The sequence below is a fragment of the Onychostoma macrolepis genome, chromosome 09 (genome assembly GCF_012432095.1).
Source record: "Onychostoma macrolepis isolate SWU-2019 chromosome 09, ASM1243209v1, whole genome shotgun sequence".
NCBI classification, from domain to species: Eukaryota; Metazoa; Chordata; class Actinopteri; order Cypriniformes; family Cyprinidae; genus Onychostoma; species Onychostoma macrolepis.
Genome location: NC_081163.1, coordinates 10,764,132 through 10,776,465, shown reverse-complemented (window position 1 = coordinate 10,776,465; position 12,334 = coordinate 10,764,132). Strand labels below are relative to the sequence as shown.

Here is a 12,334-nt window from a genome sequence, read left to right as displayed (position 1 = left end):
GCAAGCCTGGCATTCTGGGAGTTTCAAACTGTAATAAATTTCTGCCAAACTATTTTTATGATACATTTCAGAATGTAAGCTGATGTTTTATATAGTTTTAACAAGTGAGTGAATCATTGGGGTTAAAGGAGTGTGCCCAAAAATGACAATTTGCTCAAATCTTATCACTCTCAGGCCATTCAAGACGTAGATGAGTTTGTTTCTTTATTGGAATTTAGCATTACGTCACTTGCTCACCACCAGTGGATCGTCTACAGTGAATGGGTGCCATCAGAATGAAAGTCCAAACAGCTGAAAAAATAAATATTACAATAATCCACAAGTAATCAATTAATGTCTTGTGAAGTGAAAAGCTGCATGTCTGTAAGAAACAAATCCAAGTCCTCAATCCACAATATTGCTTTCTCCAGTGAAAAACTAATCTTGTCTGAATCAGGAGAGAAATACGCACAGATCAAGCACAGTTTACAAGCGAAAACAGTCAAAAACTGTTAGAAATAAACAAGTTTTCACTCCACAAGACATTGATGGACTGGAGTCATGTGGATTATTGTGATGTTTTTATCAGCTGTTTGGACTCTCATTCTGATGGCACCCATTCACTACAGAGGATCCACTGGTGAGCAAGTGATGTAATGCTAAATTTCTCCAAATCTTTCCATCTGAAGAAAAAACTCATCTACATCTTAGATGGTCTGAGGGTGAGTACATTTTCAGCAAATTTTCATTTTTGGGGTGTACTATTTCTTTAAAGGTGGGGTATGTATTTTTCCAAAAACGCTTTAGAAAACTGAGTCGGGCCCAGAACCAAAACAAACGTGTAGCCAATCAGCAGTAAGGGGCGTGTCTACTCGTGATGCAGAGGAGAGAGCGCTCATCAGTGCACATGACGGACATTAGCCGACCCGAGCGACGACAGAAAGATAGAGATGGCGGATAAAAAACAAAAGAGGAAAACGTCAGCGGAACAAAAGAAGGCTTACACAGTGTCTACACCGGATGCGACAAAGCGACCGTTGAAAATCATTTGTGTCAATATGTCATAAATGGAATGCGGCAGCAGTTTACTGTTGGGTGTAGACAGCATCACTGATTATAATGAGTTCTATAATATTTTGTCACGCCGCACCGCTTGCGTCAGCTGTAGACACGGTGTTATGATAAACCCGTGTAAATATAGGATCAGCTTTCCAGCACTGGAGAGAACTCAAGGAGCGGGAAGGCCTGTGATCGGACAGCAAGTTTGCTTTGTTTCTTCTCGATAGGTGAATAACATTGGTTTTGCTTTGTTTCACAGAACTAATCGTTGCTGTATGTATGTGTGGGGCGGAGCTATCAAAATAGGGGCGAGACCCTTTTGGGGTAGGGGCGTGTTTGTTTTGGTGATTTCAAATGTCAACATTGGCTACCAGAAATCACTTACCCCACCTTTAAGTATGAAAGCAGGCCCCAGAACCACAGTAGACATTGAGGGGGCCCAATTTTTATCAATGTTTTTTTTCCTCACAGTTTTTCTTAAATTATTAAGTCCTGAGTATATGGTTGTATCTTTGCTACCATCTAATTAATTGGGAACACACAGACACACAGACACGAACACGATTTTGATTTTCACATTGTCTTGTCCAAGATGAGTTTGTGGTTCCAATAAGAGAAAGCAGATCCAGGAAGTCTGCAAGCTTAAAATAGTACGTATGATAAAGACTAGCCAAACAACCTGAAGCTGTTCAGTGTCAATGCAGTTCGATTTATCTGGGTTTAAAAGGCCTTCCTCCCTCTCTTCCACAAGAGGGGTCAGGAACAGGGCGTCTTGACTCCTAAACACTGGTATCAGGGTCAGCGAGACGCATTCCCATAATATCTTTGCTTGAGCTGGACTGAACTTCAGCGGACATATCTCTGCCATGACCTCAGGGTCCAAAACACAGCCGCACCAGACGCTTCACCCTAATATGGATTATGTTAACATAACTTTGCTTTTCTTTTGCCTTTATTTTACTTTATTTTGACTGTAACCGTTGCTCTAAATAACAAAAATCTATTTATGCTGTATCTTTGCTTAAATGGTTAGTAAAAAAGTTTGCTTTATTTAGTGATTAGGAAGGACCAAGCATAGCCAAATTAAAAAAAAAAAAAAGAGAGAGAAAAAAAAAAAGTAAAAAGTTGTGTACAGCTGTCCATAAGCCAAAAAACATGAAGGATCACATCCAACAGCAAGCCTTAATACGCTTCTTCTTTTCTGTCTTTATGAAAACACTAGTGACATCTAATGAGAAACGAATACAGTCAGCTTTCATCAAATGTGCCTAACGTCACAGAAAATGGAAATAAAATCTTTGGTTACTCAAGAGTGGAGAAAGGAAATCAATAATGATTACAGTCTGCATGCGCAAAAAACGAACCACCTGGACTTGGCACCACACTAAAGGAAGCATCACATAGAAGAAATGTTCATTAAAAAACTCAATACAATCACTTTTTGTGAAAATCAGACCAAATTTAAGTCACTGCTGAATGATTTTCCCCTCCACTGGGGCTCATATTTAAATATGGCCCATCACTGGGGGTGGGACAATAAATCGATATGGCGATATATCGCGATCCTTCTCCATGCGATACGAGAATCGATAATAGATTTCCCTGTTCACAGTGTCTAAAAATGCGAGGAAATTGCGGCCGCGCCATTTCCAGCTTTCCAAAAGCACTCTGACTCTAAAAAACTGCCCCAGAACAGCTATCATCGTGGACCATAGGCACCGATCACGTTAATATTGCAGAGTGCATATTCAGTTCATGAGTAGCCTAACCTCTCTGCTCGGATCACAGGTGGATTTCCCTCACTACATGAGTGAGAGAGAGCGCCGCCGGTGCGTCCAGTTTTATGTGAACAAATGCTCTCCCGCTCTCTCAGATATTACAAGTGCGCGTTATGCTGTGTGAACAGTGGGCACCGACTGGCAGAAACATATATCTGCACATGGCATGAAGGACGAAACAAAACCTTGTCAGAGCCACAATGCGGCGCAGAAGTGTGCAGTGTGTGCTTGCATTCTACATTTGAAATAACAAACCTGAGCGCGTAAAAGACGCGATGTGAACGGGTAGAAAGGTTGAGAAAGCACTCCAGGTAAATTTTGAAATGTACCAGGTTTATACTATATCGATCTATCTCTCTATTTTTTTTTCCTGTTTGATAAGCAGTTAAATGTTTGTTTACACAAAGAGAAAAAGAAAAGTGTAAGCTTTTAATAAGTCCAAGAATAAAATGATTAATTTAGCCTACTCAACATGTTAAAATTGATTTACAGAAGTTTTTTTGCCGTTTTCTAACAGTTTGGACATGAATAAAGAAAGAAAACTTGCACTTAACCTTTTCACAGGCATTTTGTTTAGATATCGTGATGTATCATTATAGGATTTTCTAGAAATATATTGATTATCACAGAATCGCTGTATCGTGATATTATCGTTATTGTGAGCCATGCATCGTGATTATATCGTATCGTGAGGTACCCTGCGATTCCCACCCCTACCCATCACGCCATCTTTTACTTTATTAAATAAATGTCACTGCATGTGTCTTAAACTAGAATATGCAGAAAGGAGATTTTTGTTTATTTTTTTGTGTTATAGCAATAGCTAAAAAAGTAAATTAAAATCAACATGCATAATTACAAATAAAATAAAATAAAATTATTTATTTATTTCAGGATATACACTGCATGCACTGAAAAGAACCGCATTAAATTTCAGAATTCCGGTTCGGAACTACAACATCATACAGAATTGGAACAACATTATAGTGAGTTAAGTGCCATGATTTAAAATTTTTGGTGAACCATCTGTCTATTTATGGCTAATAATGCATAAATTAAATGCAGGAATCACAAGAGAACTTACGAAAAAGACAGGATTGAATAGAGACCAAAAGCAAAGAGTAAGAAAGGACAGGTTGGTTGTGTCACACATCCAAATGAACACATCTAGACCTCCATTTCTTACATGCATGTTCATCCCTCAGCAATTGCAGCATTCAGGAGTCTATCATGAAGAGCTGAGACTGGCACTGAAAGTCATTTCATTTCAGCTCACTTAAGTTCTGCTGATTGAATATGTGATATCAGGCTACAACATTATCTGGGAGCAGCAGCTGCAGTGTTGGGTGTCTGCTGCATCGAGCACAGGAGCTTTGGGCCAGTTGTGCATTTACTCAACCAGTGCCATGGAAACACACACACGCGCGCTGCAATGCAAATATTCCTAAGCAATAATCCTCTCTATTAATACACTCCCCTTTTACATTCCAAAATGTACTTATTAGGAAGTTGGTGGAATACCTCTGTCACCGAGTAGGAGGGAATACATAATAGTGCTTCTTCTCGGCCGGAGGAATGCGGGGGATCCGACTGCTATCAGAGCAGGGGGTGGGAAAAAAATTGTATGCACTCTTTTGTTTTTAAGAGATTAATATATGTATCACGCTTCTCAAATCAGCCGTTTGTGCTTCATCTCATGTGTTATTCACGATGACTGCTAATTCAACTCGCCACCTTGACATATGTAGCTATATTCTGCATTTGTTGGATAAATTCATAATGAGTTGGAGAGGAGAGGATGGGTCAGGCATGGGTCCTCAGGGAAGCCAATCACTCACTCACTGTCAAGACCAGCCAGTGCAGCAAACCCACAGATGCCAGATGCAAACCCTACGAATTGGAACAGCTGGCTACTGTCTTACAGCCAGGATTCTGAAATGGTGGTCCTGCAGAGCAGTGCGAACAAGATAAGCTCAAAATACTTGGGTGATGATATGATACCTGTTTTGTTTCTTATGTTTTACTTAGTCTCAATTTTGACTTTTGGCTTAAAGTCCACACCTGTCCCAGACGAAAGACTGGCATTGTGAAACAACCGTGGCGATTTCTGATTCACCACGATTGTTTCACGATGCCAATTTTCATCTGGGACAGCCGAAAATCATGCAGTGTGTCTCGGGCTTTAAGTAAAGTGATCAATCACAGTCAAAGTATCTTTCAATGTTAGGGTTAGGGTTAGGTCACACTTCAGTTGATGTCACTAACCTGGCAAACTCTGTAGGAAATCAATTTTAACAGACCAGTTACTCTGTGGACTGGTTAAAATAAAAAATAAAAAGTACATCCCATTCCCAGCTAGTGGAAGATGAACTGCAAGAAATCCAACAAACTGTCTGGTCAAAAGGTCTGCCAAAATAAGAGATAACCAGTGTTTTATAATAATAAAGTGCAATATTAATACTAATTTTAAATTGATAGCAAAATGATAGCTTATTGAACTTGATGCACAAGTATAAATTATGAACCTGAAAGCTAATTCAACTAATTTTTCAATAAGTTGAGTAAACTCAAAGTCTTGAAGCTAGCTGCTATATAGTTTTGACTTCTCCCAACTTTTGAGTTTTTAGAGTGTGCATAGAAAGAAAAAATATTTTGTTGCCTTGACATTTAAAAAAAAAAAAGATCTATAAAAAAAACTGGTTTAAGTCATATACTCGTATAGTTTTATCACATAGTCTACCTCGGCACTTCATAGTAAAAAGGCAATGACTTTTTGCATTTTAAAATGTTTGAATTAAAAAATACATAGGTAAATATATGGTATTATACTGGTACATCAATAAACGTGAATGAATAACATTTCGTTCATATAGCAAAAAACTAATAGATATTTGTTTATTTACTTGTGAGCAATCCAACTGCATGCCAGCTGTTATAATTTGCTACCTTTATATAGCTCTTTTCTGGGTACTCAAAGCGGGGTGGACATAATCTGTTGTACATCAAGCTAACAACAAGAACACACAAAAGCACATGCCAAACACACTAAAGGCTGTGTTTACACTGGCACAAAAAATCTGATCTTTCGCTCACATCTGACAGATCGGAATTTGTTGCACACGTGTAATCTGATTTTTTTGCATCCGACCTGAGCCACTTCCAAATGTGGATTTTAATCGGATACACATCCGATATCTGGACATCCAACCTACATCTAAACACACATATCCGACTCTCCACAGAACTTCCAATGCGAGGGCGACACGTTTGCTCAAAAATATTTTTAATGGCGTTTTAATGCTGGCGTGCTGTATGAGCTTGAATTTTATTGAGATGGAAACTGGTAAGAAATTGCACATTGAGGAGCTGGTTTTCAACCCCTGCCCCGTGAATTTTGAAAATACAACAGCTAAAAGCAACATTATATTTCTCAGCAATGAGGTAATAACTTAGCAGTTTTTGTAATTAAACTGACAAGTTTGTTCGCAATGCTTCACAATCACTTGGGTACATGCGTTCGTTCGTTCGCTCTCTCTGTCTTTCTCTCATTAATTAATTCGAATTCAATTCAATAAATATCATCTTTATTTCACTAAAGAATTCTACCTCTATCGAGCTGTAGATAAAATTGTTTAACAAATTAAAATTACCGTTATTTTCCTGTCTTTATTCGTTCAGTCAGATTTTGTGCTGCAAAACATCCATGACAACCGTTGTCCATCCTGGCAAATAATAATGGCCATTCGACATGAATTATATAATTTTAATAGCACTGCCATTTAAAACCCGAGGGTCTACCATGTGCATAGTAAAGCCATCACTGCAGACAATCCTTCTGGGCTGGAATTAATGTAAACACAGATATCGGATACCAGTCATGTTTAACGTGGATGTAAACAGACGGGCCAAAAAAATCGGATATGGTCAAAAGATCGGATCTGTGCATTAAGACTTGCAGTGTAAACTCAGCCTAAAGATGGCTAAAATGCAAGTTCATTCTAGTATGGATCTGTAGCATAAGCAAAAAACACATGTCAAGCATTTGAATTACTCATCAAAACAGCATCCCTATATATGCTATTTACTCACAGCATCTCATGCACATTGATGCTCAGGAGAAATGCACCCTCAGAAGAGAACAGTCTGTGTAATGGATGATACTGGTATGCATTATTCTAGCAAGGTGAACAGTAATGCTGAAGTATGAGGTTCAAGCTGAACCTTGAGGTCCAACACACCTAATGGATAGCTCAGACAGCTCCGAGCTAGACAAACTCTATGCTATTAAAGAAAACTACAACAAGTGATAATGAACAAGAGATGGCCGGTTGGAGCATTTGCATACTGCATAAATTGCATAAAAGGATGTCCAGTATTCTTGTTGGAGCAGTTATGTAAAGTTTTGAATTTTTAAGTATTAAATATTTGAATATTCTAATTTTTGGTTATTTTGTCCATTAAATTTATAAATAACACATCCAGTTCAGTTGCACAGACATCTGTAGCTAACGTTTCCATTCCCTGAGTATCAGCATTTGTTACCGCCACAGTAATTCTATATAATGCAAACACGCAATGGTTGAACAAGGATTTGCCTCCATGTTTGCATACTTGTTCACAGTCAACCGATGTTTCTGGCCTTACAAAGAAATATGAGAATTCAGGCCTCAAATACAACATGTTTTCTAAAGTCTAATATTATAGTCAACATACTGCTGTGCCAGGAGAAGGTCTTCATGCATCTTTGATGAATATGGATTTAATAACAGACAACGGGCGCAGTGCGTTTATAAAGAGCACAACCTGAACAATAAAAACACAGTCAACAACTCATTTTTTATGCAATATAGTCGTCAATCATGTGGGACCAAAAGCAGGGATAGAGCTGTCATTCCTGTTCCACAGGGCCGTGAAGAGGCATGGCTGGCTGAGCTGTCTGTGCTCACAGAAGCGTACTGCCTCAGACGGCATGAACTGTAACTAGGGAACAGGCACAGCAAAACATTATTTCAGAGAGATTAATGATTGCTGGCGACACCATAAAAATCCCACCAAGCAAAATGTGCCAAAAGTCAATATTTGTCTGAACATGAGTACCCCATTTTCCCCTCTGCTTTCTGATAGTTCTGCTATCTGTATCAGTTCAAAAGAAAGGCTACATCTCATCTGACTAATGCATTTCAGCCATTTAAGGCAATGCATAGGTAAATTATTTTATCGGAAGTGTTGGGGATTAAAAATAGTAGTGTTACTAGCTCAGCTTTTCAGACTACTACTGATCTAAAGTTTGACTTTGGTAAGATATTATTGTTTTAATCAGGAAGAATGCATTAAAAATTGATCAAAAGTGACTGTAAAACTACTTACAATATTGCAAAAGATTTGCATCCTAAATAAACGCTGTTCTTTTGACACTTTTCTATTCATAAAAAAAACGTTTCACCATTTTCAAAAAAATATATATATTAGGCAGCAAAAACAGTTTTCAACATTGACAATAATCATCAATCTGACACTGAATACTGTATTAATGGCTGCTAAAAATTCAGCTTTGCCATCAAAGGAATACATTTCATTTTTTTACTGCATTTTTAATCAAATAAATCCAGCCTTAGTGAGTATATTTTACACATAAAAAAAAAAAAAATAACCCAAAACTTTGAACAGTAGTGTAAGTTGATGAATCACTAACCAAATAAATGATTCAAAATAAATACTTAATTGTTTCTGCACATTATATAGTCTAGTTTTATAAGTTGCACTTACTATATTTAATATGCCTCAGTGTTTTTCAGATAAATATGATCCTTAACATGAAAAAGAACAAACTGACTTTTTGTTAGTAAGTTTAAATTATGATTAGCCTTTTCAGTTTCAAAGTCATTTTCTAACATGAGGAATGTATAAAAAATTAATAAATCTGTGACTCTAGTAAGAAGAATAAACCTTTGTCATTGAAAAGAACAAAGAATCTTTGTCACCCTTTATGTCACCATTTCTCTCTCTTCCAGGAAATGTCTTTTGAACTCAGTCTTGTGTTCTCTTTCTCCATGGCAGGAAGCTCATGTGACCCCTCGCGATAGGAAGGTCATGACAGTAGCTAGCAGAACTCCCCAGAGTCAGCTCTAAAATACAATTATCTGCCTACAGGGCTTTATACTGATCACGTAAAAGGAGGTTTTGATAAAACATTGATAAAGATGACAATACACTTGAGAATTGTCGTTTGTGATGTCTTTTTGAAGGACACTTCAACACAGAGACCTTCAGAGTGCTCTCACAGTAACACTGGTGTGATCCATGACAGGCCTGATTTTGAAAGGGTCCTAAATGTCACATTCTGAGTCACACCTTTGAAGAGAACCACTAGGCCTGCTGGTAGAAAAAAAAAAAAAGAAAAAAAAAAGAATAGAAAGCATTTTCAATTTTTCATCCTCCACATCAAAACAAATAAAGCATACACATACTCCAGATATAGCCACAGCAAACACCAGCCACATGTGGCTCTGGGCTTTGGCAGCCCTTTGATGTCACTAGCAAGGCTCTTAAATCCAATTTCCCTCCACATCATTCAGACAAACTTTAATACATTAAAGAAGGTCTATCACCCAATCAATGCTATAGTTAATTACTAGATGTAAAATTTCATTTATAAAAATACATCTATCAAGTCAGATTACACTACCGTTCAAATGTTTCAAATTAATATATAAACACCAAGTAAGCAATTTGTAAGAGATACTACATCTGAAGGCAACCACTTCTAAAATATAACCTTGATCAAAGCATACAGTAGTAGCTTATTAGATACTTATGAATCTTGCATACAGAAAACTTCAACAGGGAAGTCATACATCCACTGGGAGAAAGAAGCTAGAGGTTTTCCAAGGACACGTCTTCCAAAACAGAGCATAGCAGCTCTTGGGAACGTCTCCCTCATCTTAACAGAGAAGCAAAGGTGATGGAAATGGAAAGGATGCTTCTCTCTAGCGGATGAAGTCATTGTTTCCTGTTACTGTACTCCATACGTCAACAGGGATTATTAATTGATGCTACACAGCCATAACAAAAGCAAAACTTAGCTACGGGTCACCATTCAGAAATGTAATTTTATGCATGGGTCAAATGAGTTTTAAGCATAGCTGCTCATAGGTAACTGGCCATATTCTATTACCTGGCCTACTTTTTGCAACTGATGAAGCATAAATATAAGCTGATATTAAAAAATGTCCTTATCATGGCAGTGAATAGTGGTCAAGATTTTGAAGCAAAATAAAGGGATGCACCAATATTAAAATTCTGACCAATACCAATGTTTGACGTATTTGTTTAAAACTGTTTTGGACTGTTTTCGCTTGTAAAAGGTGTTTTATTTTTGCATATTTCTCTCCTGATTCAGCCTAGACAACTTTATTATGGATAGAGGACTTGTATACTAGCCTTAAATCTCAAAACACGCAGCTCTTAACTTCACAAGATATTAATTGATGGACTGGAATGGTGTGGTATGAACTCTCATTATGACGGCACCCATTCACTGCTGAGTGACGCAATGCTACATCTGTTCTGAACTCATCTACATCTTTAGATGCCCTGAAGGTGAGTACATTTTCAACAAATGTTCATTTTTTAGGTCAATTATTCCTTTAAGACCCATCAGTCCGGCCTTTAGTACCTTTACTGTCATTCGCTAATGATTTTTTCTTCAGTTTTCAGTTTGAAAATCCAGGATTACCCCAATGATAATGGTCTTCCACTAGGGAATACAATTCTCTGTGTCAACTGGAACAAATTGTTGCTAGGAGACAGCAACCACGATCACACTATTAAACTTCGGTAAATGTGAGTCTTTAATGAATGGCATCACCCTCATAATGATTAGCCTTATTCAAATGGCTGTACTGCTCATTATGCTAAGGCTGGATGTTTATAATCACAGTCTATGAAGTTATTTAACAAGTGCCTGGTTACATGCATTCATAAGGCATTTTTAAACCACCTTAAAAATAGGTTGAATAGCCTTTTTGTGGCTTCAACACATGATGCTTCCAACAGCCATACCAATGCAGGTCACTTGAGGTTCGTCTAAGTAAAAAGCCATTAACGGGTTCTAAATGTCACAAACCAATCAAGCAGTGTCCACAAAATATAACAGTGTTTTCACACTAATGACTCCTTAGGCAAAGAACACACAGATCTGACTGCTCTTGTTGTCGGGTGCATTACACCATCAGCTCCAGGAAACAAGTGAGGAACTGCTATGAAATGTTGTATTATTTTTCCTCTTTTTAAAGCTCCTTTTTCACTCCAAGTGTTATTAGAGTTTAGTGGTACATAGAGAGCAGTGAAAGATGATACCCAGAGGAAAACTATAGGTTGCTCTTTCATGGCTCAAGAGACAATGTTTTGCCACGTAGCAATAAAGTATCAACTTTGATGAAGTTGTGGAGACTTCGTGAACATGGACTTTACATGTTACAGATTAAGCTGGAGGTGAGTAATGCTTCCGAAGGCTTCCATCAGCTTGTTTTCTGATTGGGAATCGCTTCATTCCACGTGATAATCTACAGAGCACGTGCGCAATTGTCCTCGGCATCCCCCCCCACACAACAGCATATCTGATGGTAAATATTCAACATGTTGGATATTAAGAGACATGCAAAATGTGCAGTGCTGTGGGTCCCCAGAAGCTGAATTGAAAACCACTGATCTAGAAGGGACAAACGAGATTACTTGGATGCTGCAACAACAACAAACAAAAAAATGCAAACTCCAGCTGTCCCTTTGCAAAGAGCTTGATTGACAGGCAATCTGACCAATAATAATGCCGAATCTGCCATACCGTCTGACAAACAAATCAGACAGAGGAGTAGTTTAACTTCGGTGGATTTAAGATTGAAAATGGTGTGTATTGACGTCTTTCCGCAATTGAAATAAAATACGTTCTGATGTTCATTCATGTTCATTTCATGCATTAAGTAAATATGAAAAGATGATTAGAAGATACAAAATACAAATAAAAGAGCTCATCTGTGATTTTCTGGTTATTTTGAGATTGTTGCCACTGGCCAGTATCCAAGCCCATATGGCAGATTAAAAAAATAAAGTAAAATTGTAGTCACTTTTGTCACCAAATAACCGAAAATGTCTCAAAATAACCGAATCAATTAAAAAGGCTAAATAAAATGTTATTTTCAGCAATTTTGTTGAGGTTGCATTGGTTATCATTAAATTAACATTTATTTAAGAGAGGTAAATCTGTTACACATTACAGCCACCCATACTGGTCGACCACTCATGGAGACACTCATACTGAGACTTTTGGGCTCTGTTCCAAAATCTTGTGAGCTGCCTGCATGTGCCCTACATAGGCAGTTGTGCCTTCTAAGGAAGTTCCTGAAACGGAATCTCATAAATGATCGATTTGAAATGCTCTGCATATGCAGCAACTCTGTCTGCCATAAATAGCATAACACAAGACAAGGGAGACTCATTTACAATTGATTAAAACTGGCTAA

At 37.8% G+C, this 12,334-nt stretch overlaps 1 protein-coding gene across 1 annotated transcript in view; it reads right to left on the bottom strand.

Annotated features, from left to right (window-relative positions):
* adcy5 (adenylate cyclase 5) overlaps positions 1 to 12,334 on the bottom strand; it is a 76,755-nt gene that overhangs the window by 32,624 nt on the left and 31,797 nt on the right. The gene's annotated exons all lie outside the window — the stretch shown is intronic.